At 41.2% G+C, this 27,263-nt stretch overlaps 1 long non-coding RNA gene across 2 annotated transcripts in view; it reads right to left on the reverse strand.

The window, feature by feature from the left end:
* Positions 1-6,801: 6,801 nt before the first annotated feature.
* The window catches only part of LOC122439546, a 160,679-nt gene continuing 140,217 nt past the window's right edge, over positions 6,802-27,263 (reverse strand). For both annotated transcript variants that reach the window (XR_006268912.1, XR_006268913.1), the window contains exon 4: positions 6,802-7,173. This is a non-coding gene — a long non-coding RNA (uncharacterized LOC122439546). The remainder of the gene's footprint in view (positions 7,174-27,263) is intronic.

Raw genomic sequence — 27,263 nt, forward strand, 5'->3', positions numbered from 1 at the left:
TGAAAGAGAAAAGAATTCCTCAATAATTTTCATTTCCAAAAACTTTGAGAATATTGTGTAACCACACTCACCATCTACTAGTACCTTATTATAAACCATTGTTGGATGAGAAACGACACTAAAGTACTTGCTATTTCCATGATTTACTACCCTTGTATATGCAAATTCTACCATGGTATGAGTGAGAGTATGTTTATAATTACAAAATCTATTTTTAAACAGATTTAGAAACGCAAAGTCATCTCTGTAGTAAAGAAAATACGAAAAAGATACTTAGGTAAAACAGTTAAAATTATGATAGATCAGCAATTTTTGGAAAATTTAGGAAACTCTCTATTCAACTACACTTATAATTCCAATTTTCAATTTGGTAGTCTGTTTTCTGTTTCTTCACTTAAAAACTTTTTTCATTTCTCAAAAAAAATACCAATAAAGTCTGCAGTTGCCTCAAGATTCTTCTTTGGCCACAACTGCCTATTTTCCATAATTAAATTTCCCAATGATGGTCCCATGAACTTTACTGTGAGGCTGGCTAGCCAAAGACACTGTCTTCTCCCCTCCCCAGATGAAGAACGTAAGGGATGCTGAACACAACTAAAAATGAAATTGGGAAAGACAATGACTTGTTTTTAACCACAAAAAGGCATAATAATACTTAGTAGAGCCAAAATTTTGGAATAAAATAAGTTCTCTTCCAATATTCTGAAATGTTACATTGGCCATGTCAAAATGAGGTTGCTTTGTCCCTAGGACAACCCTGATGTTCCTAAGAGGCACCTCCCCACCCCACCCCGCCCCAAACCTCACCACTCCACTAAACCTGGTCTGTCACTCCCCTAAGAGAGAGGTTATGGTGCCCTCCTCCACTGACAAAAGACACATTAGGGGCTGGAGCCCTGCGCTTGGCTGCAGATCTTATTTTAGCATTGGACACCTGATTTTCAAAGGTTACCTTTCCCAAATTAAAGGAAGAATGAGACAGATAATGTGAGGGCTCCCCTGTGCTGACTGCAGTTTGCTTACATAAGATCCTTTACGTTTCTCAATAAGAAACCATACTTCCAGGTGATAAATGGGTCAAATTCACAGAATATTGAAAGTGTGGGAGGGAGGCTGGGGGCAGAGAGAGAGAGGCTTTCTTTTTTTTTTTTTTTTTTTTACTATTTCCAGAATGTGGTATAACTGGGATACTCACAAGATTCTGGTCTAAAGAAAGAAATAAAGCCAGGAAGTATTAGAAAAGTGTGAATATAACAACTGGGAAACACCTCTGTGATTTCTTTCCTTTTATTTTTCTACTATTAATACTAAGTATCTTTTGGTACTTTTTTTTTTCTTCATTGCTTTTAACTGCCTTCTATTTGTCTTCACCTATCTTCTCTTAAATGTAAAATACTCATAAATTGCCACTGTGGTTATATGATTCAGTGATATCTGTTCATAAATACTGATTTAGGCAATTACCATTAGATCCAAGCATAATGTTCCAGTAGACAGACATCTACCTTATACGAACTCTCACTCCTACCACTCACCTAGGACACAGAAAATCTACTGGTACTGCTCTTCCTTTATTCCAAGTGCTCATTACTAGGACTAGGGAAAGATTACCTCCTACACCATTTTCATTCTACAGTCAGGAGTCCTCACTGAACACACATGTTTCCACTCTACTCCCATTCTCTTTCTCTTCTGGCTGATAAAAGACTGAAGCTCTGAGTCTCTGGCCAAGCTACAGAGGAATGTAAAAGAACACAATGGAGAATGGGGAAAAAAAGAAAGAAAAACCTGTGTATAAGTTAGTTTTTGATGAATGAGGAATTGCTAGCTCACTTTTCTGCCTTCTAGTCTCATCTGCCTCTTCTCATGTTAGTGAAGAAGCTTTCTTCTTTTTGCTTTCTCAATAAAAACCATCAATCTTATCAGAACCTTTCTTCAGAGTTCCAAATTAGCTTCAGTTTTTTGCAATAAAAGTTGGCATAGAAGACTCTTTTTTTTTTCCCATAACGATATATGCAACTAGAAACCTGGTACCCTGAAGCCTACATTTTTCACTCATTAAAGACAATTAAAAATCCACTTTGACTCAAAAAAACTAAATGTTCCATCAACAATTTCTTCTTCCATTTTTTAAACAGAAGCTCTTAAATATACCTGATGAGCACACTCACTATGACTCCGGGGTCAGCTGATGTGGACTCGACCTTAAAGGGCGTTCTTTGCAGCCTCCTTACCTGTCCCCCAACCTCCACTCCAGGCTGCTTCATCAATTTATATCAAGCAGCTGTTTTTCAATCAATTACATCATATTGTTGACTACAGTACCAAGATCAATGCCAGAGAGAGGCATATTTTTGGTGGGTTGGGCCATCTGAAATGGTAAAAGGTGCTTCATAGTATTCTGAGGCTTGTAATCTCTGCATCCTGATACAGGTATGACTTATCTTTGTTATTGTATCAGCAGCATCTTAAAACCTAGAAGGAATCCATACAGACAGGCTGATCCATCCCCGTCTTCACACTGTTAAAAGATTATTTTTCACATTTGCATTTGAGGCAGCTGAGGCTCAAAGAGGTTAAGAGACTTGCTGAATATGTTTGTTAAAAGGCAACACATAGCCCGCACCTGCGTGCACTCTTACACATGATACTGTATACTGTTCATTATGCAGGAAAGACAAAGGAAAAAGGCCCGCTTCATACTGTCGGCAAGTTTGTCATCTTGAGAAAATTAATCTACACATGAAACCCAAAATATTACATTCCAGTGAGCAAATATACCAGCTACCTGACCTGTATTAAATTGTACGAATTTCTTGAAACCCTCAAAATCTATTTGCATAAAATGAAGAAAATAGTAACTGTTTTCATAGAGCTTTATGAGGACTAAATGAGTCAACATACAGAAAGCTCGTCCTAATCCGTGCCTAGCATATATAAACAGGAGCTACTCTTATTCATCAAATCTTGGTGAGTTACTTAAATACAGCTTGAAGGAGACATATTTAGGAAACACAAGATAAAGTACCACTTTCAACTGCATGTAGCAAATATGAAATACTAACTTCAGGGAGAGTAGAGATCAGGTACACAAGCGGCTTCATTAAGTGTTACATAATATGGCATAAACAATGGACTCAGACAAATGAGAAAGAAGGCTGTCGAGAAACATCCAGCTTCGGAGGCTGTGCGTTAGAAATGAAAACTTGACCCTCTTATAATGTCCTTTGCAGTTACCAGATTTAGCCTGAAGTGATTCCATTAGATAGCAACAGCAGTTTCTCTCCTACAAACTAGAAGCAGGGGATCCAAAATGCCTGACTTGTTTCAAGAACACGTAGGATGGGGCAGAGCTCAGAAGCCTGGATGCATGGTGTGGAGGAGGGGCAGAAAACATTTGCACCATGCATGTCCAATTGTATACATTTTAAGACGCAGCTGATGGGTAGGAAAGATGATAAGAACAACAAAACCCTCCATATGCCAACCATTGTTCCCACGGAAGGCCCCAGAAGCTCAGGGGAGACCTCTTCGTCTGGTCCTGTGCTGGCCATTGCAGGAGAGGCGCAACCTGGGGACTCAGAGTTGCTTCTCTTACCTTCTAATGCGGTCTGTCTCGGTGTGTGCGTTGTAGGGACTGCTTCGGCTGAACCCCGGTGTTCTTAGATCCTCTCTATGATGTCTTGTTCATGAAGAGCTAGCTCTTTACTACGAGAGAAGGCGGACTTCCGAACCACCTAGTCGCCATCTTGATGCTGCCGCTCTCCCAGCTGCAGGTGATAAAGCCAGCGCCTTCCTTTCTTTCAAATGCTATCTTCATTGGCAATTTAAGACACCCCGCCACCAGATCATTTTTATTTTTAACCACTCTCTCCATCCAACTGTGGCGTCCAGAGCTTGTGCAGATTGACCCAACCACTTTCCTTAAGGCTCTACAAAATAAGCCCCATTCCAATGACTGGGTTTTTAATTTCTTGGCAAATGAAATTCCTTTTATTGGTGGAATTTGGCTATTTCTACTTTCTGCTCATGCCGGGACTGAATTCTAACAACAACAGTTAGCCAGAATGGACAAGACTGCGTCTTTACAAGGGGACCAGTAACATTATAGCTCAGCATTCTTTTAAGAAGGTGGGTTCAGATGGGTTTTAACTTTGTTGGAACTCATTTACCACCCCCAGCTAGTTAAGTGTCCTGAGCAGAGAGTGGTGAAGTGGCTAGGAGGTGCTCACTGCCACCATTCAGGGTTCTGTCAACCTCTTTTTATATCAGCTCCTCTGCATACAGAAGAACAATTCATACCCTTGCTAAAGCCAGAAAAGTGAAGCATCCAGAGATATTGCTTTCTAATAAAGTAATAATGTTCCATTAGCTGTTTTGCTGTTACACGTTTTACCACAGACGGCTCTTCTTTAAGCTGCCTGCCCGTATGTGGCCCTGTGATAAATTTTATCAGTGGTCAGCGGGACAGGGTACAGGCTGGGCAGGAGCACAGTGGCTTTTTATCTAGTTTAGTTCCCTCTTCCATGCCCCCCACCCAAAGCGGCATTTTCTGGGTGTAATTTATGTTGTGGCATTTCTGTCAGTAGATGCAATGTCAGCAATGTGTGTTCCTAATGGAAGTTTACATGGAAACGAGATACTTAGCCACAGAATCAAATTAAAGATGGGATAAAACTAATAAAAATTGTACAGCAAAGGTGTTTGTGCTTGCTTATATCTTTAAAAAGTTTTTTTTTTTTTTTTTTAAACGAGGGTTGTCTTTTGCTGGGGAAGTTTGTTTTCTGTGTCTAAAGTACTAGTATAAGTAATATGAATAGGGTTAAAGCTAAAATTGTGTCAGCGCTTGTATTAAAAGCTGCTACATTCCAGAGGCTTTATGGCACTGGGATAATATTTTAAATTAAAATGATATTTAAAGTTTTTGAACCCAGAATGTTTAATCAAAACCTGTGGCATTTGTACCTTGGGGAAAAATATGTACATACGATCTGTATTTTTTTAAAGTTAAAAAAAAACTCAGTGCAAATTTTATTGGAGAAATGATTCCCCTGAATAAATAGTCTTTGTCCCCCCATATAGTTTGCCATAATAAGATTTTCAATAATCCCATTGCAGGATACTGAGAGTATTTAGAAATAGCTGCATATTGCATTAGAAATGAAATAGAAGCATTGTTTAGACTTCTTAGCAAAAGGCCCCTGAGATAGCCCGAGCTCTAGAGTTATTTAGACTCTCAACTTCTCCATCTTAGAAAGAGCTTTTACAGAAATGGGATCCTTATTCACTCTGAGGGAGGGCAGACAGTGGAGACACAGTTAGTGTCCTTTCATGCATCTACAACCTCTCTGTTCCCAGCTCATTCTTTTCCTCATAGAGCACATATTCCCAAGAAACCGAGCGGCTCATAGGCATCGTGAATCCTCTAGCCCGAGTTTTGCTATATTATCATAGGGAGCTTCCTGCCATTGAATTAAGAACAGATTTTTGTCACTTAAATTTCCATGTGTTTCTAAAGTCTTTTTAAAAAGATCTTAATGGCCTTTTCTGCCTTAACTAAAATTTCCTAGTCTATCCATTCATCTTATGGACTGTATCTTTGAATATTTGCTAATATTTTAAGCTGAATGTGAAATGATGGTTGTGTTATGCACAAAGATGTTCAGAAAGATTTACTTCCATGAGGATGTCTGTATTTCTGAAACAATTTTCCTCAAGTCACACTGGTGAGAAAGACTTCAACTCTATTAGTTGAAAATTTTCACCCTTTTCAGATGAGTTAAGGGCCTGTCCTTAGTAATTTTGATTAAAGACGAATGTTTTGAAACTCGGTCCCGGTATCCAAGGTGTATCTCCCAGCGCCCTGCTAGGATTCTGAATAGGCAGCAGAGCAGCATACACAGTTTACACATATCAAAATGCCAATATATGTATTCAGCTTTGTAAATATGCCTTTAAAAATACCTCGCCATATTTAGCCACTCCTAAATATGTATTTACACAAGTCTACACACTGTAAGTGTTTACCTGGGAGACAGGAAAGGTCTCCTTGGTAAATAATATGGGTTTTATAGCCTTTCATGAAGGAATTTTTTGTTTGCTGTGTAAAAAAAAAAAAAGTCATCTCCTCTCAGTTATAATTTAATAAATTTTTTCTTTCCCTGTAAATTTACGGCATAGCACTTGAGGTAAAGCCTTGCAATTAAAAAAAAAAAAAAAAAGACAACACTGGTATTAGCTCTGGGTACAGAGTGGCTTTGATTCATTTTGCTAAAGACTATAGAGAGTAAAAAACATGGATATGATTTCTGAAAAACAGACCAATAAAAATAACCTTTCAGGTATATTTTAGAGCTAAGGCTATCGAGTAACTACCTATTTTTTCAGATTTAAAAAAAAAAAACAAACAAAAACAGAACCTCTAGGAAGATGTAAATGATTTAAACTATTTTGCCCTGAATTTTCTAGATCACTGCTTAAATTTACACTTTATCATACATTAATAGATATCAGTTAAATATTTTCAACTTATAAACAAAACTGTGTTAAATCTAAGATATGAACAAATTCTTCCAGAAGAGCAGCACTGCCCACTACACCAGTCCGAGGACAGAAAATTTTCAGTGCTTACTCTAACTTGCAAATACATGGCCTTGAGCAATTGAGTTGATCTGACCTAGGGTTCTGAATTTTTAAATTAGGCTGTGACCTACCATAGACCTAATGAATGATAGATCTGTACTCAGATATTAAGTACTGAATACTAATAGCAAAAATTTATCTTTATAAAAAAAAGGTACATTTTTCTTTTCTTTTTTTTAATTGAAATACAAAGTGAAATAGAGCATGATGCTTAAGAATTAAAGACATGTCCCATTACTTGGTAGGTGCTCACAATTTATTCACCATCTTCCTCCCCACCTTTACTCTCCCCTGATTAAGGCTTTTGAAATCACTTAACATTAAGCAAGTGACATCGGCTTTTGTGAGCCACTTCAAGATCCCAGAAATGGATATGGTTTAATTTGGAGTCCATTTTTAAAAGAGAGGATCTCTCTGAAGGGATCACTCTCCTCAACAGCTCACTTCCTTCTAGGAAATAAACATTCAGGATTTCCAGCTGCTTGTCTCTGGAACCACTGAAGATTTTCCTGTCATCGTGGACTTAGAGACCTAGAAGAGAAGAACAACAGAAGAGAAGCCCCTTACATCAGTTCTAAAGATGCTTAATAAATTACAGCTTTGCATTTAAAGGAGACTCCTCTTTCTTTGTTCTACATGTTTCAAAAATGTTCTCTTTCAGGATTTTCTGTGTATGAATGCTGTACACAGAATGTATGAGCGTGATTTATGTTCAGGTGGTGGGAAATATGGGCATTTTTGGCAAGTCCAGATATGAAAATTTTCAGACACTTTTCAGGAGAGAAACATATCAATTTTTCAGGACTAATTATTTTACCCCCAACATAAAATGCCGGTTGAAATTTGTCAGTGCAACACAGCTGCTTACATACTTTCCTATCTCATTTCTAAATGCAGCTTGGAAGAGATCAAGTTTATATATATGATATACATATTTTAAAAATAGGTGTGAAACTGTTTACGTCTCAGATTCAGATGTTTTAAGGTACTTTACTTTTAAGTCTTTTTCTTCCATTTATTCTCAAAATGTTGAAGGATGCATCCTATTATAAAAGAATAAAACAATCCTTTAAAAAATAAAATTATGATTTGTTTTACCCTTGAATGTGCTAGAAATTTAAATACAATGATGTGCTTGATGAACATGGAACAAGGGGTTTTGCAACTAGGTCACCAATTCAAATTTGATCCAGAGAGTACTGAATACCCTACAGCTGTCTATTATGAATTTCTAAAATGAGTGCAACAAATAAATATCTGATTATATTTCCATACAAATTTTATACATACTCTACTAATTGAAATGGAGCATAATGTGCTATTTGTGTATTCAGCTTACACTTTAGAAAATTATTCTATATCATCTAACATTTTCACAAAAGGAATAGTAAATCCACTGTCATGCTAATAATACCCACGCATATGTCCCGAAGGACACAATATATTCCCCACCTTCTGAATATGGACCGAGAAGATATAATTCTTTTGGCTGCATTGTAGATTTCTCACACACCCATGGACATGGCAGACAAGAAGGATCACTCCTGTGTACAGAAAATTCATCCTGGCCATGATGAATGATGTTCCAGGGTACTGCAAGAACTAACAGATGAGCAAAATCACTAACCCTCATGTTGGTATCTGAGTCTGTAGGAATAGGACTGCCTTCTGTCTCTTAATATCTCGCAGACATTTGGCAGGGGGAGTACAATTTCTATTCATTTACTTCTGACCAGTCACTCCACACCTTATTCCCACTAAGACTCAGGCTCACGTGTGGAGTGCCATAGTAAGGAAAAACACGTGCTCTGCTAAGAACTGCCCCTCCATCTCCCTGCCTGTCTTCCTGGAAACAAAGATGTGGACTTTGACTCTCTTCCCTGAGGGTCCTTTCCTGAAACCATGACAAGATTTCAGAATTCTTGAGTTTGGCTGGAAACTGAGACCTGCATTTGTTGAGGTGAAGGGAGAGTGTGAAGGGGGCTCAGCTAGAATTAAAATCACAAGGCTTCACGTGGCTGCCAAATGTAATCTTAGAAGTACAGTCTCTCTAATTCCTCGGTGGCAGTCCCACTGTAGTCTGCACTGGGGAATCAGTCCTGGATGTACTGTGCTTAGATCTTAATGCTACCTTGTAAGACTGCACAGCATTCAGGGAAGAGAATATAGCTTCACAAGGAAAATACAACCATATCCTATAGAGCTTGGCTAAAAGCACTAGGACTGCTTAGAAAAAAAAAATAGAAGAAATTTGAAATCCCCTTTAAATATCTCTGCTAAGCAGAAGCTGCGTTAGGCTTATTCTGTATGGAAGCATCATGGGATGGAGTCTGGCTGAATATTAAAAACTTGGTCTAAGTTGTGCTGTCCTAAGAAGGAAGACTCACTGCCTCAACAGAACTTACTCAGCTTCCAGGCACAGGCTAGATGGCCCCTTGGGAACTGGGGCAGCTGACCTTGAAGCCTCTTTCCGGTGCCGAAACTGTATGGATCTGTAAAACCAAATCACCTGTGAGAGGCCCAAAGGTGCTCATGGAGCAGTGTCAGGATACTTGAGAGTCAGGCTGTATGGTCAGGCCATTCAAGATGGCTGCTCTCTTGCTCTGTGTACATCCCCTGGTCAACCAGACCCAGCTTCACCTACAGCCTGCCCCAGCAAGTGCTTGTTCTAATCCTTACCCCAGAACTGCTTTACCTGCTAGTTCCTTAAAAGGAAACATCTGCCCTCATGATGGTCATTAATCTGAGGAGCTATGAGAAATGTGCCCCAGCTGCTGGTTTCCCTGGTAACTGATGAGCTAACCTGATGTCAATTCCCCTACAAATGGCAGCCTCCTCCTTCCCTGAGTAGTGAAAATTGCTGCCATGTCCCTCCTGCTGCCTGCCATACACGGAGGGGGTGTTGCTCTAGGACCCGTCTGTTTCAGATGTGTAAGACCCCTATCCAATAAACCACCGACTTCTCTGTCACTGTCTCTGGGCTCTTCCTTTGGTCTCGAGGCTGGGCGAGTACAGGGCATGCAGGCCTGTGGGGTGCAGCCCAACACATGCCAACTAGGCATAGTCTCGTTTTGGTCTTTTCTAAGTCCAGGACTTCTTTCAAGGAGGATGAATTCCCAGCAGTGAATGTGACTGTAGAAAGAACATGGGTTCTACAATCAGAGGTTCCCTAATTGAGAATCCTGTCTCTTCCATTATACGAGGTTTGTACTTTTGAGTAAGGCAATGAACCTAAGAATCTCAGTCGTAACACTGGGGATTATTATTCCCATGTCCCAGGGTAGTTGTGAGCATAGAAAACCATCTGTACACTGCCTGGTATATGCAGTAGGCATTTACTGAAGCAGGTGCATAATTCTGTGGTATATACAGTGGCCTAAAAAGCCCACTTCAAGACATCATGGACAAGGATGGTCATAATTGCTGTAAATTCTGAAGGCACTGAGCTAGGGTGATGTGTGCCTACTTCATAAAAGGCACCTTTTCCCATCAGGAATACACACATGTATGTTAATGTGGACAAGGGAAAAGATCCTACTGTGGAAATTGTGCTATAAACACATAAAATGTGGTAAATGAAATAATAATCACAGTGATGAACTTTATCAAAATTTACATGAAATGAATAATGCAAAGGCAGAGGAAATTATTCTTTATGAGCAGCAGAAATCCTTCTACACAGCTCCCCCTTAATTTCAAGATTCTTCTAGTGAAGCAGAGTATGTCTGATTATTAGCACTCTATCTTTTTAAAATCAAATCACCTGAGGATGGAAGCACTGGTCACAATGACAGTAAGAACTGTCTGATTTCTTTGCTAAGCAGATACTGTTCATATTTGGCACTTGATTCTTAAAGCCCCAAACTAAAAGTTTCGATTTTCCTACCAGGAGGGATTATTTTCAAATATGTGATTATTTTCACATATAAATAGTTGGTGAGCTTGATCCAATTTAACTGCTGAGTTTATTAACTAGCTATTCTGTAAAATGTAACCCTCAGCTATAATTATTATGTATAATTATCTCTGTATTTATTCTACTTTCAGGTCTTAAGCCTATAGTTAACGTGGCTAGTCCTCTGAAACTGGAGTCAAAGATCTTTGATCTGGTCAGTCTTTACCACACGGATGGGGATACTTCTGAAAGGAATTTGGACTTTTACCATCCCCTGAAGGACACTAATAGTTGAACTGGGTTCTTCTCAGTTTTGACAGGAACACGCAATTCACAATGGAATTAGTAGTACTAGTTACAATTCCTACTAAAACGATTCTGTATGCCCAAGAAAGGATGACTAGATTTGATGGAACATTCACTCCTAGGATGACTAGATTTGATGGAACATTCACTCCTAACTTAAACCGGTAACCTCTCATACACCGGCAAGTTAAACACTTTTTACTGTGTCGGTTTCTTCAGACACTGGTTACAATACATGACTTAGGGCAGCATCTACAGATGCCTGACTTTGAGCTTGTGAGCGCTAAAGGGCAGTGGGAAGCTGGCATTCCAGCAGTCCAACTCTCTTGCTCTAGCACAAGCGTTACTTCACACAGGAGAGGGGGCAAATTATTCGATGCCGAAGGCTCTGGGGACAGCCCCTGGCTTCCTGCCCTGCCTTCATGTGGCAGTAATTTCCCTGCACAAGAAGAGGGCCTCTCCTTGACACAGGGTGCCTGCCTTGCCTCCCACACACAAACCCACAAGAAAGTCTGAACCAGCAAGTATTAAGAAGAAAAAGTCCTGACCTGACCACACAGCAATTCTGGAGCATGAGCAGTAGCCACTGCCTCGCTCCTGGCAAAAGCTTCATTGCATCCAACTAGAAGTGGGCATAATAAAATTCCTTTGTCAAGAGTCCCGGTGGAGTGTTGGCAATTGAGCGCATATTCTCCCCTTGCTAGGAACGACTATGGAACAGCATGAAATCTATGCTTTGGCAGCAAGGGAACTTGGTGCTAACATTTTTCTAAACTGAAACAAGACGGATGAGTTGGCCTGATACTTACAAGTTATATGATATGTTAAATCACCTCTAAAAATAAAAACAAAAGATTTGAAGAAAGTTGTGAATCTTATGAGAGGAGAACAGTTAGACAAGCTTTCTGCTTGTAAAAAAGTAATTTTAAAGCATGTTGAGGAGTAGAGGGATCTAAAATACAGAATTGTGAACCTCTAAAAGATGTTCTAGTGTGTTTAGAAGTCAAGGACAGAGGGGTCTGGAAAAACTCCCACAATAATCCAGAGAGTATTTGTTTGCAATTGGTCAAAAATTTCTCTTATCCAGTAATCTATTACAGAATTCAATAAAGGCCAGGCATGGATCACAGACACTAAACAAACACAAACATAAAAAGAAACTGCCCCCACAAAAATCTATTCACAGATATAAGGTATTAAACCCTCTGGAAAGCAAAAGATAAGCACTATAAACTAGAGAAAATGGACTATACGCATGAAAAAGAAATATTCTAGAAAAACACTCAATATTTTTTTTTTTCAAATTTCTCAGTGTGATACCTGGTCTTCACTTTTGTCCCTCTCCACCTTTTTAGATTTCTTCAATGGTCAGAGACACTGCCTCAGTTTTCTGCAAAGGCAGGATCATTGCTGTGTCTCTTTTTTTCTAATTGTTGACCAAAAGAAGACAGCCCTAGATTAACACAGTCACAATGCTTCATCCTTAAAGGATGTCTAGAGACTTCTTTCATCAGAATATTGTGCTTTCTCAAAGATCCCCAATGAGTGCAGAGGACAGCCTTGCTCCTGGTCCCCACTCCTAACCTCATGGAGCAGATCCAGGGGAAAGAAACAACAGGGCAAAGCTTCCATTCTCTGAGTTCCCAAGACTCTGTGATAAAGCCACTTCATTATTTGTCGTCTAATTCAATCTCAAGCTGTATTTGATTTGAAAAACACAATGCTTATTAGATCAAAAGCCTGGAGATGATTCATAAAATACAGGACAAAGATACACAGAGTATGCATGAGCGTAGTGCAGAGTGACAAAAAATAAGAGCACAAGACATGTACATCTCTTCCCTAATATGCCCAAGATTTTAAAAATAAAATGAAGAACCTGTCAATGAGGCCGAAATTGAACCACTCAAACCAGGCTCAGTGTGTACAAATGAGGAAGAGCCAAACCAATAATAATATTGTGGCATTGATTCTGCATGGTTCTCAGTCACACCCACCTCATCACTTAATATATTTTTTTCTCCTAATGTGTGTTCAATCCTTTTGGACGGCTTGGCTCAGAGCTTAGCTAATGGAGCCAAACCATATCCCTTTGGTTGGTCTTAAGCTTGGCTGGACTTTCAATGACTTCCACATATTAAGAGCCACTCTCACAAAAAGGCTTAATATAATAATGAAGTCACCTACCTAACAAGTAGGAAGAATCAGCGTCTTGCCACTAGCCCTGTAAGCCAGGCACTACGCTGACAGCCTTACCACAATGTGTCCCTTAAGCCTCACAAACGCTGAGGTAGGCAGCATTCGCCCCATTTTACAGATAAGGGAATTGAGGCCAGGAGGTTAGGATTTTCCCAAGGTGACAGAGCTCGCAAGCGGTGGGACCCTGGTCCGGTCAATTACATTCAAATTGCTGCAGGTCCACAGGCTGTTGGTCTGCTACACTTTGAGGCAAATTTCCTGACAAATTAGGATTGCCACTTCCGGAAAATTTGGAAAGCTTCACACGGCTGGCATCCTGTGAAGAACGGCCAGCATTTCCTGGGGAGCCTGAATGGGAAATAAACTGCTCACCGTCAGCTGGTGCAGAGGTCTAATGTTCACAAACAATTACAAACCCCCTGCCCTCAGCCACCAACCAGCACCTCGGTGGGCAGCAAGAAAAAAACTAGGATGGCAGCACACCCACGATGCAGGTTATTTTTGTGATGGGTGATTTTTTTTTTTTTAATTTCTTTTTTAACATAGTCAATGGAAGCTGAGGTCTCCTGTATGTAAATACTGGGGGGAGGAGTTACACAGTGTGTGAGTTACCTCAGGCCAAACCCAAAATAGCCTGGATACTCCATCCCTGAACTTCAAAGCCAGCCCCTTCCCCCCGCTGCTGCTTGTGGTGATGACAGTGGTCACGGAGGGGCCGGGCAGCCTGGGTGGTCCCCCTACCCAAACACTCCCCCAGCCAGGGAACAACAACACATGCCTCGTTCTGGGGTGGGGTAGGCAGAGGAGCAAAAGACCCAGTTGATAAATACAGCCTGCCTTCCCCTAACTGCCCACCCCCGCGACCTGGGGGAAGTCTGCTGTATCCAAACCCACCGTGCTCTCCAAGGCAGCGCTTTTCCCGAGTATGGCGCCCCCTGCACTGCGGGAGGCCTCGTGGCACCTCATTGGTGGAAAAGCATAAAATGAGAAGCCAAGAGACCCAAGTTCTGACTCCAGCTAGCATTCTCAAGCCCCCAGGTCCCAGCATTCTATGCCCACATCACTTTCCCTGGTGGCTCAGTCGGTAAAGAGACCGCCCGCAATGCAGGAGACACAGGTTCGATCCCTGGGTGGGAAAGACCCCCCCTGGCGAAGGACATGGCAACCCACTCCAGTATTCTTGCCTGGAGAACGCCATAGGCAGAGGAGCCTGGCGGGCTACAGTCCATTGGGTCAAAATGAGTCTGCCACGACTTAGTGACTAAACCACCACCACATGCCCATGTCTGATCCTCCTCTGGGTATTGGGCGCTGGAGCTTATTAGTTTGTTTCCTGAAGATGGGAAAAATATAAAATATTTCCCCCAAATTTCCTCCACCCCGACTCTATTAGATAGCACTGAGTTGCAGGAAACAAGCTTTGGTCCTCCAGAGAACTCAACTGGAAATCAGCTCTCACATTTTCCAGAAAGCAGACAGGCGGTCTCAGGGAGAACCCAGGCTCACCTCGGGCATAACTTTTCAGTGGAATCAGGAACTGAGCAGTGATGTGGTCCCTGCGGAGCACTGGAGAATCCTCTTTCTCCAGCCTCTTATTGAGCTTTAATCTGAGGGATGTTTTCCAGAAAAGCCTGGGAGAAACAGAGAACCACCAACCTATGCAGCTCTGGGGGGAGTTTCTTTTCTTTATGAAACTCACAAAGGAATCAGTCCTATAGGATCTGAAAGAACACTAAGGTTTTTTAATTTTTTTTTTTTTAATGGCCTCTGGATGTTCTAAGACCACGGGCTACAGAGTGGAGAGGAAGAACTGGCTTTTCTTTGAAACCAGAAAATCCATTTGGCATCGCTGTCCAACAGACACAAGGAAAAGATCCCGTGGTCTCAAGTTGTTTTATCTAATTTTTTCCCTCCTGGTTTTCTTTGTTGTGAGTTCCAAGCTGCTTTACACCCTCCCATCCTTTACAACTATTGAATCTCTTCTACAGATCTGTAAAAATAAACAGGCCATTTCCAGATTACCAGCCAGCAACACCACATCCTGTGTTCGAGCTGATGATAAATAAGAGTGAGGCAGGTAGTCCCCCAGACACATCTGGGAAGCATCCTCTGCTCTGAACAGAAGCACACAGCATTCAATTCCAGCCAAAGCTTGTTTGGCCTTGTGGTCTGCTGAGTTGAAATAGTTATGCTATTTTTTTCCTGAATCTAAAGATTATGTTTTTCCTCTGACACTTTCCCTTTTTAAATTACATACACACACACACACACACACACATATATACATATACATACATATATATATATATATATATATATATATATATATATATATATAAACCCCCTGGGGGAAAATCTATTGGCTTTAGCCATGAATCCCAGGTGTATTCTAATTAGCTTTAACTTATTAAAAAAAAAAAAAAAAGACTTCAAGTTGAAGACAGCTAAAGCAACCAGCAGCCACAGTTTGGGCTAATTAACTCTTCTGGTAACATCCAATGACTAGAAACTGGGGTCTCAAATATTCTGTGATGCTGTAGCTATTCAGGATCCTATCTGCTCTTTTAACTTCTTTTAAATTAATCAGCTTTATAATGATTAACAACCCGAAATTATTTTTAGCTCTAGTTCTTATTTATTCTTCCATGTATGTATTCTTCACTTCTCCCAGCTAAATCCTCCAATCTCTGCTTAAAACATACAGGAATTTCATGAAAGCAGCATCACTCTGTCTCCTCCCCACACAAGTGCAAACATACACTGAGGGGGATGTGTAGGGAATAATCTTCCTGAATGCAGCGTCCTCAGAAGCAAGGGCAGACAGCAATAGGGAAAGAAAGCGTAGAGTGTTGCCAGAATTCGCATTTTGCTCCCCAGTATCTTAAGTTGTCATCCCCCATCTCTGTCAACCCCTCAAGGGAATGTGGCTGCCACTCAGCACCGTCTCCTGGTAACTCGGTAAGGAAAACCACCCCTGTGGTCACAGGGCAGCCCCCAGAGGGACCAGATATAGATGCCGTAACCGTCCCCGCTGTCTGTCCTTCTGGGCAAGGCTGAGACGGCAAGTGGGCTTGGAAATGCTGCAATAAAAATGCACTCAATCCCGTTGACCTCTATCCTGTGAGGGAAGCTTTCCTTTCGGCATGACTTATGTTTGATCCAGCATACAATTTACATGGCCTGAGAAGGTTATTCAGAAAACTTAGACAAAAAACAAAAATCTCTGATCTTCTAATGAGAAAAGAGAATACTGGCCCAGAAATCAAAAGAGCTGGCCTGCAATCCCTTCTTGGCCGTTCACCGGTTTTTGTGACTGGGAAACATCGTTTCTTCACATGAACGTGAAGCCAGACGATTTCTAAGGCCTTCCATCTGCAAGGATTCTATGAAGGGATGTGTGCTCCCCTGTGCCCTTCTGAAGACCAGCTGTTAACTTCTGTGCAGATATAAGGTGGAGAAGTCAGACTCAGGGATTCCAAATTTACATGTCATTGGACCTGAGAGGGAATTTTTAGATACACGTTTACCACTCTTTTCTAACATCAAGAGATTTCGCAGGCCATACCTAGTTCTGCATGAAACAAAGACCCACATGAAACAAAATATTTTCCTGATACAATGATCACCAGTCAGGAGGTTAATTTGCGATTTGTTGGTAAGACAAGAAAGCAACTCTAAAAGCTGGACTAAAATGAATAAATATGACTACAACAATAGAAACAGCAAATGAACATTTTAGTCCTTATTTTGTGCCAGACACTAAGCTAGGGATTTCTGCATGTGTTATCTCGGCTGAGCATTATAAACACGCTCTGTCCTTTCATTCTGTTCTCCAATTATCCCCCCAGGCCGACCTGCCATATGCCCACCTCCTGCACGGAGATATTGAATAAGGCAAGACCTTTATACACAATCACACCAGACCAGTCCAAATCCACCCTGAGAACTTCCACAGCCCTAATCTCAATGCATTACTTCCCAGTGGGAGGAAAAGAGCTCCATATTTGTCAAAAAGAAGTCTCCATATCCGTCTGCCTTTTCCAGGTGCTCCTCCTTGAAGTCTCTGGGAGTATTTTATCTACACAAGGAGGAACACTCTAGTGTCTGGATCAATATCTGTAAAAGCTTTTAAGCTATAATAACCATGATCTTCAGCACTCGATATATTCTGACAAGACCTCCCTCTATGTCAAGTGAAGTGGGTAACTTCTTAGGTAGGGATTTTTAGACCCACTCATTGCCTACTGGTTCTTCCAGTAGAAAAGTCCATAATCATTAAGCTAAATGCAAAGGGATAGGAATTCCCAATTATATAGTTTTAATTCCCTATAAGTCTGACCAGCACAAATTTCATCACTATGTTGTAGTGTTGCTAACTAATGAGTTGAATTTTGGCAGCCCATTAATCTTAATATTGTAAACATTGATTTTTTTTTCTTCTCTGGGTTTTGAATGGAGCTAAAATTAGCATTTTGCTGTTGTTTTGTGGGATTTTTTTTTTAGTATAACCTCCATTTCAACTTCCTGCTACTGTATATTTTATTACAACAAACAGCTCTATCCTTGACCAGGGTCTAAAAAGAAGTCAGAAGAGTTCTGGGAATAATGGTCCCACCTCTCATTTCACACACTTCCCCTGTCCCTTCTGGGACATGGAGTCGCCATTGACTTCTAAGGAAATTCACTTGAGGCTCAATTAAAACTACAGAGCACAGAGAAGAGGAGGCCTGTCCTCACCTTTTCCTTCCCAGTGAACTGTGTCCAGGACCAATCCTATATAGGAGGACTTTTGAGGGCTTATGGTAAGAGACAAAACTGAGAGGTTCAACCCAGTTCTCATTCATTTGACAACAGAGGTTCATCTCAAGTTTCTCCTCTAAGTACAAATGCCAAAAAACGAAAGTTTAAAGGCTCTCTCCCACAAAGAGAGGACTCACCACTTTCAATTTTCCCCCCCGGTTCTCTCTGGCTTCTTGGTCATTGCCATTTAGCAAACGAGTTTAGGTAATAGTAGTTGTACTAGTATAAGAGATATGGGGTATAAACTATGTTAAACTGTCTGAGAAGGTCACTTCATATCACCCAGTTTCTCACTGTGGGATTTCTTTAGCATGCGTGTGTGCATGTTAAATCGTGTCTGACTCTTTGTGACCCTATGGACTGTAGCCCACCAGGCTCTTCTGTCCATGGGATTCTCCAGGCAAGAACACTACAGTGGGTTGCCATGCCCTCCTCCAGGGGATCTTCCCAACTCAGGGATCGAACCACGTCTCATGTCTCCTGCACTGGCAGGCAGGTTCTTTACCACTAGCGCCTCCTAGGAAGCCCCTTCTCTTTAGAATGTTCTTACTTAAAACAGGCTATCTACTCTTTCTCCTTTTTTTGTCTGTGACAGTACATTCTAGAAGGCTTTCAGCCCTTTCCTCTTATTTTCCCCAGATCTACCACCCTGTGGCCTCCAGTACTTCCTTTCTCTATTGGACCCCTTTAGTCTGTTGCCATCATCATATTTCTGCTGATGAAATACCAGTCCAATCACTAAGCATCATCTGCTCACTTATGACAAACCCAGCAATCAGATTTCTTCTGAAGCATTCTGACATTTATTATTTTCCTTTGATATTTCATGTTACTCACTGAAAGTCTGGAAGCAGTCACCAAATCAATCTTGGGGGGATAAAAAGGATTTCCATGCAGAAGGCTATACTTGTGATGAAGCATAAAGGCCCCAAAGTCTGCAGCAGACAGCCGGGTAGAAATCTCAGTTCCACGGTCTACCAGCTGGGTGTCGTTGGGCATACAGCATAAGCTCTCTGTGCCTCATTTTTCCCCACCTTCAATCTGAAGGTAGGATAGTCTCTGCTTCACAGACTGGTTGCAGAGATTCAACAAGAACCGGTGTGTAAACCCTTACTTAACACAGCACCAGATGGAAAATAAATTCTTAATAAATGCTAACTACAAAACAAAAATGTTAACTACATTGTTTTAACTGAAGGTTATATCAGTTCCCAGTTGCCGTTTGAGAATTATTACCATACTGTACCGTATCATTTGCAGTAACATTTTATTCTATGGTATGAGGAACAGTGGAAAGGTATGCATATACGTATGGGGGAGGGCTTCCTAGGTGGCGCTAGTGGTAAAGAACCCGCCTGACAACGCATAAGACAAGAGGTGAGAGACGCAGAATCAATGCATGGGTCGGAAAGATCCCCTGGAGAAGGGCATGACAACCCACTCCAGTATTTTTGACTGGAGAATCCCATGGACAGAGGAACCTGGCAGGCTACGGTCCATACGGTCGCAAAGAGTCGGGCACGACTGAAGTGACTGGGCACGCATGTGTGGGTGTATGTGTGTGTATATGTGTGTTTATGTGTGTGTGTATATGTGTGTGTGTTTACATACATATATAAACACATGTATATAAAGTATTTTTTAATGATCTGTCTCATGCCATAAATGCCAGTATTTCATGCCATGCTGTCAATCAGCACTCTGAAGGTGGGAAGAGGTAGGAAACGGAGTTCCTGCCCTCTGAAATCCAGCTGGAAGTGAGGACACACTCTTTACAAGAGAATAACAGCCACACAAGAGCCATCTCATAACCTATATTAGTCATTGATTAAGCAAGTGGCACAGACAGTGCTTTGAGAGTTAAGACAACTCCTGCCTGACAAAGTCCAGGGAGGAGGCAGGGAGTGAGGAGAATTAAAGCTGAGCCCTGAAACATGGGCCTATTTGGACCAAAGCAAAGAAGGAAGGTGAACATAACTAGCAGGGAAGTTTCAGAAAGAGTGGTCCCAGAGTCTGGACAGACTGGTGCATACTTCAGCAGACAGTTCGGTTCTGAATTCTGCCAGAGCAGAGCAGGAATATTTTCTACCTACACGTAATGGAAGTCAGACTGGGATCAGCTTATGCTGGGTTCACTGGATGTGGACTTTCACTTAGAATTTGCTGTTGTGATCCAGGGGAAGAAGTTTCACTGGAAGAACTATCTCCCAGAGACTGACGGCGGTTCATAAGGACAGTGTTGAGGCCGCTGAGGCCACTGGCTCTTAGGGAAACAAAGCATGACTGATCATTAACGTCTGCCATGAGGAAGGAACAAGGAGTGGCCGACATGCTCTATGTCTGCCATCCAGGCAATGTAAACAATCGAGGTCAAGGAGGGCGATTTTAGCCAAAGAGGGACACGATAAAAGAGATGTTTTAAAGAGATTAATTTGGCAACAGATCATAGGATGGGCTGCTGAGAGAAAAGAGGAGGCAAGAAAACCACTTTGGAAGCTTCTGCCAGAATGAGGCCAGCAACAATGCAAACATAAAAGAAGGAGTATAGTTCAGAGACTGTAAGAACAAATCGATAAACTTAGCATGACTTCTAAAGAGCCTTTAAACTGAGTGAGGGCAATTTTTAACAGACTTTACCTTTTAGAACAGTTTTAGGTTCACAGTGATATGGCAGAAGGTGCCAAGATTGCCACACCTCCTGACCCCACGCTTGCATAAGCCTCCCCATTATCAACCTTCCCTAACACAGGGACACATCTGTACAGCTGGTGAACCTTCGATGACACAGCAGAGTCACCCAAAGTCCATGGCGCACACTAGGGTTCACTCTTGGAGCTACACACTCTGTGTGTTTGCACACATGTTTAATGACAGCTATCTACCACTATAGTCTCATAGAGTAGTTTTACTGCCCTAGATTCCGTACTCTGCCTGTCCCCACCCTGCTAGCCCCTGGCGATCATTGATCTTTTCACTGTCTCCACAGTTCACCTTTTCCAGAATGTCATCTAGTTTGAGTCATACTGTACATAGCTTTTCAGGTTGGCGTCTTTCACTTAATCATACGCGCTTAATTTTTCTCCATTAGAAGGAGCCCAATAGCTCACTTCTTTCTAGTGCTGAATAACATCCATTGTCTGGATGCACAAACCTTTATTTATTTATCCTTTTACCTACTGAAGGACACCTTGGTTGCTTCCAAGTGTTGGCACTTATGAATAAAGCTGCTATAAACATCCACATGTAGTTTTGTGTGCAGACACAGTTTTTCACTCTTTGGGGTGAATTTTGAAGAAGCCCAACTGCAAATAGATGGGGGAACAGTGGAAACAGTGGCTGACTTTATTTTTGGGGGGCACCAAAATCACTGCAGATGGTGATTGCAGCCATGAAATTAAAAGATGTTTACTCCTTGGAAGGAAAGTTATGACCAACCTAGAGAGCATATTAAAAAGCAGAGACATTACTTTATCCATCTAGTCAAGGCTATGGTTTTTCCAGTGGTCATGTATGGATGTGAGAGTTGGACTATAAAGAAAGCTGAGTGCAGAAGAATTGATGCTTTTGAACTGTGATGTTGGAGAAGACTCCTGAGAGTCCCTTGGACTGCAAGGAGATCCAACCAGTCCATCCTAAAGAAGATTAGTCCTGGGTGTTCATTGGAAGGTCTGATGCTAAAGCTGAAACTCCAATACTTTGGCCACCTGATGTGAAGAGCTGACTCATTTGAAAACACCCTGATGCTGGGAAAGATTGAAGGCAAGAGGAGAAGGGGAAGACAGAGGATGAGATGGTTGCATGGCATCACCAACTCAATGGACATGAGTTTGGGTAAACTCCAGGAGTTGGTGATGGACAGGGAGGCCTGGCATGTTCATAGGGTCTCAAAGAGTTGGACTCGACTGAGCGACTGAACTGAACTGCTGGATTATATGGGATGAGTATGTTTAGTTATACAAGAAACTGACAATTTATATTCCAAAGTGACTACCATTTTGCATTCAAACCAGCAATGAGCATTGATGCCAGTTCCCATTGCTCCACATCCTCTCCAGCATTTGTTGTCAGTAATCTGGATTGTGGCCATTCTAATAGGCACAGAGTGGTATTTCATTGTTGTTTTAACTTGCATGTCCCTGAGGACATATGATGTGGAGCAGAGTTAAAGCATTTTGATTCTTGAGAAGGATATCATTTTGGCTAGTTCTTACAGTAGCAAAGACTTGTTTATTTCATTAATCCATTACTAAACACTGTCATCTAGCAGACAGCAAGGTAAGATGGTGTTTGAAATACAGTACAGGTGAATTCTGACACAAGGCAAATTTGGATGAGGTGTATTTCTAACATCAGCGGGTATTCTGGTACATACGGTAAAAGCTTTTCCCTGGTAAAGCAGAGGCCACCTAGAGGGAGACAGTGACCTTGAGCAGAGGTGTTGGAAAATACTAAACATCATCTTGCCTTCTTCATAATTTTGACCAGCCCTCTGGCCCTGCCTCAGTCACCCACTTTTACCTCTCCATCTTGTGTGCATTTATACAAGGTGCACCACGGCAGTCATGCCAGAAGTAAACTCAGATCTCATTTTAAGGACAAGTCTCTGAAAGCTTCCTGGAGGATGGGGCAGAGGGAAAGAAGGAAGACAGTCATCATCAATCCGGAAAAATGTTTTTGTTTGTTAATTTATTGAGGACCGCTATGTATGAAGCCCTGAATTAAGAATGATCTCAAAAGTATAGGGATGATATACAACCACCCAAAACACAAACTCTTCCTAGAAGAAAAAAAAACACGTGTTAGACTTCCCTGGTGGTCCAGTGGTTAAGATTTCGCCTGCCAAAGCAGGGAACACAGCCTCCTGATCCCTGGTCCCACATGCCATGGAGAAACTAAGCTCATGTCCTGCAACTACTGGATCCCACATGCCCTGAGCCCTTGAGCTGCAACAACAGAAGCCGCCGCAATGAGCAGGCCCCACAGGCAACTAGACAGGAGTGCCTGCTCGCTACAACCAGAGAAAGCCCACTCGCAGCGATGAAGACCCAGTACAGCCGAAAATAAACAAATAAAGTTTAAATTTTTAATTTATTAAAAGGACAATTGCTTTACAGAATTTTGTTGCTTTCTGTCAAACATCAGCAAGAATCAGCCCTTTAAAACACATTATTATAAAAATTAAGGAATACACAAGAGATAGCATAGACCGTCCATAGCAAATATTCCTGCCTTGTACGAAGCCAGTAATCATGTTTAAAAGTATGACCTGGGGGACAGGAATAACCATTCACCTAAGTGCTAAATCACAGAGATTTCCCCAAGCTGGGCAAATGCTAGGCAAGAGGGCATAACAAATGAAGAAGAGCCGTTTGGAGGATGGGGACAGATGGGCCCCCCCCTCCTTCCTGCACAAACGTGTTGATTCTGTGACTCCAACCAGGCTGAGGGAAAGATGGTTGGAACATTTCCTTACACAATGGCCCGATTGAAAGGTCACTTCCTGCCACTTTCCATCTCCCTGAGGGGAAATCCCACGCTGGCCCCAGTGCACAGGGATGGCTATGTTGAAAGCCAGGCTTTGAACAACCTGCCTGCCAGAGTCACTGGCCTCAACTTCAGGATTTAGAGATGAATTAAGGATAAGTATTCATGCCTAAATGTCCACTCGAATATAATGCAATCGGTATCATCTTCAACTCACAATCGCTATAAAGTAGCTGTGAGCATTTTCTTATACTTCGTTGACTCTATGATTTTTCATATCATCTAAGAGACAGAAATTCTTCACTCCCAAATGAGCAACATTTTGAACTCAACCCTGACCCTAACATGATAAAAATCTGTGCCGTTGAAAAGAAACATAAAGTGTTTTGTTGTTTTGTTCTGTCTTTTCCCCTGAAAGCCATCCAAGGGCAGAATCCTGTTGCCTGTGTTCACAATGAATATGACATAGAAAGAACATGATATTTTAGACAGAGCTTTCAGAAAAATCCATATAAGGACAAAAAGAAACATTTGATGCTGAATTCTTTCCTAATTTAAGACATTTTGAGTCCAGTTTTTATTTCTTTTTTTTTTTTAAAAAAGGAATAAGACAAATTCCAGGGCAAATGCCTCTGGGATTTCTTGTGTGAGCTGAACATAGTGATGAGCAGACATTGTCTAAGTCATTGCAGGAACCCTAGATAACCTAAACGTTCCCTCTGCGCGGCCAGCCAGCGCCAGCCTGCACCAGAGGTCTCTCCCTTCCCCAGCCACACCCACACTCCCTGAATTCTGACACATTTCAATACCCTACCACTTTAAATGCTGGCGTGTTGTTTTGAAATTGCTCTTACATTATTTCATGGCAGCATTTAATAATTGAATGTGATGCTTCTCAAAGCAAATAATCTGTATCAGAATCACCTGGCATTTTATTAAAGTGCAGATTCCTGAGACCCTGCCTGGAATTGCTGACTATGGAACACCTACGCAAGAGGCCTGGGTATCTGCATTGTTAGAGACACTCCTGTGGTTCAGATCCACAGTATAAAGAATCCTGGACTTGAACTATAGTCTTAGTTCCACTACTCACCATTCGTTACAGACTTTCAGCCAATCACTTAATCTCTGGACACAGTTTGTCAACTATAACATAGGATTATTGTGAAATACAAACATATTTATATATATATATATATATATATACTAAAGTACTCATAAATATAGGAAAATATTCACATGTGTACTTGTGAATTCCCTAGTTAGGTGATAAAATCTTTGAGACCCAGGAATTTCTTTATTGTATTTTCCTTATCAGTAATATCATTTTTACAGCAGGATTTCAGAAAATAGTTGTTTAATGTACCATACAGCACAAGACTTGGAAGCATTTGTACCCTGATACTTAGAGAAAGTTAATTAGCTACCAGGAAACCATATCAATGTGGAATTTACCTGGGACCAGGGTCATCCCTAGGACATGCAGGTTAATCAACTACCGGAGTTTCTCAATCTGAATGAAGTTGCTGTTTGTTGTCTAATAAAGCTTATTAAGATGGACACGTAAGGCCTCCTTGCCTATTTATTTAATTTTCCAGGATAAAAGTAACTCAGGTAGCCTGACAAGTCAGGTTGACTACCCAAAATGAATCAGAGTAAGAGTAAGGGTCTTTTTTTTAAGTTAAAAAAAAAAAAAGAACTTCATTGAAGACATTATTTTAATGCTTTCTGAAGTCAATACATTTAGTACTGTGTTACATCCCTATTTTAAAAATGAATAAACTGGGGGAGGAAGCTAAGATGGCGGAGGAATAGGAAGGGGAGACCACTTCCCCCCCTACAAATTCATCGAAAGATCATTTGAACACTGAGCAAACCCCACAAAACAACTTCTGATCGCTAGCAGAGGACATCAGACACCCAGAAAAGCAGCCCATTGTCTTCGAAAGGAGTCCTCTGTTACTCCTTAATTTTCATTTTTATAACTCACTATAACCTGGCCAAAAAAAAAAAAAAAAGACCCTATTTTTAAAACGAACTTCATATATTTTCTTTAATTTTTTTGTGTTTTGTGTTTTTTTTAATATTGTATTTTTAAGAGTCTAACCTCTACTCTAGATTTTTAATCTTTGTTTTTCAGTATTTGATATCAATTTTGGACATTTAAGAATCCAACCTTCAGTACCCATTTTTACTCAGGAGTGTGATTCCTGGTTTGATCACTCTCTCCCCTTTTGACTCTCCTTTTTCTCCCCCAGATCACCTCTATTTCCTCCCCACCCACCGCCCCTTCTCTTCTCAATCCACTTCTGTGAATCTCTGTGGTGTCTGGGCTACAGAGAACACTTTGGGAACAGACAACTGCATAGATCTGTCTCTCTCCTCTTGAGTCCTCCTTTTTCTCCTCCTGCTCATCTCTATCTCCTTCCTCCCTCTCCTCTTCTTCATGTAGCTCTGTGAACCTCTCTGGGTGTCCCTCACTGTGGAGAATCCTTTCATCTTAACCTAGAAGTTTTATTATCAGTGCTGTATGGAGGGAGAAGTCTTGAGGCTACTGAAAGAATAAGACTGAAATCCAGAGGCAAGAGGCTTAAGCCCAAAACGTGAGAACACCAGAGAACTCCTGACTACAGGGAACATTAATTAATAAGAGATCATCCAAAAGCCTCCATACCTACACTGAAACCAACCACCACCTAAGAGCCAATAAGTTCCAGAGCAAGACATACCACGCAAATTCTCCAGCAACGCAGGAACATAGCCCTGAGTGGCAATATACAGGCTGCCAAAGTCACACCAAACCCATAGACCCATCTCAAAACTCACTACTGGACACTCCATTGCACTCCAGAGAGAAGAAATCCAGCTCCACCCACCAGAACACCAACACAAGCTTCTCTAACCAGCAAACCTCGACAAACCAAACATCCAGCCCCACCCACTGGGAGAAACCTCCACAATAAAAAGGAACCACAGACTACCAGAATACAAAAAGGCCACCCCAAACCCAGCAATCTAAGATGAAAAGGCAGAGAAATACCCAGCAGGTAAAGGAACATGAAAAATGCCCACCAAGCCAAACAAAAGGGAGGAGATAGGGAACCTACCTGAAAAAGAATCTAGAATAATGATAATAAAAATGATCCAAAATCTTGAAAACAAAGTGGAGTTACAGATAAATAACCTGGAGACAAGGATTGAGAATATGCAAGAAATGTTTAACAAGGACCTAGAAGAAATAAAAAAGAGTCAATTAAAAATGAATAATGCAATAAATGAGATCAGAAACAGTCTGGAGGGAATCAACAGTAGAATAAAGGAGGCAGAAGATAGGATAAGTGAGGTAGAAGATAAAATGGTGGAAATAAATGAAGCAGAGAGGAAAAAAGAAAAAAGGATTAAAAGAAATGAGGACAACCTCAGGGACCTCTGGGACAATGTGAAACACCCCAACATTCAAATCATAGGAGTCCCAGAAGAAGAAGACAAAAAGAAAGGCCATGAGAAGATACTCGAGGAGATAATAGCTGAAAACTTCCCCAAAATGGGGAAGGAAATAGCCACCCAAGTCCAAGAAACCCAGACGGTCCCAAACAGGATAAACCCAAGGCAAAACACCCCAAGACACATATTAGTCAAATTAACAAAGATCAAACACAAAGAACAAATATTAAAAGCAGCAAGGGAGAAACAACAAATAACACACAAAGGGATTCCCATAAGGATAACAGCTGATCTTTCAATAGAAACTCTTCAGGCCAGAAGGGAATGGCAGGACATACTTAAAGTAATGAAAGAGAATAACCTACAACTCAGATTACTGTACCCAGCAAGGATCTCATTCAGATATGAAAGAGAATTCAAAAGCTTTACAGACAAGCAAAAGCTGAGAGAATTCAGCACCACCAAACCAGCTCTTCAACAAATGCTAAAGGAT

Source organism: Cervus canadensis, chromosome 4 (genome assembly GCF_019320065.1).
Source record: "Cervus canadensis isolate Bull #8, Minnesota chromosome 4, ASM1932006v1, whole genome shotgun sequence".
In the NCBI taxonomy this organism is placed as follows: Eukaryota; Metazoa; Chordata; class Mammalia; order Artiodactyla; family Cervidae; genus Cervus; species Cervus canadensis.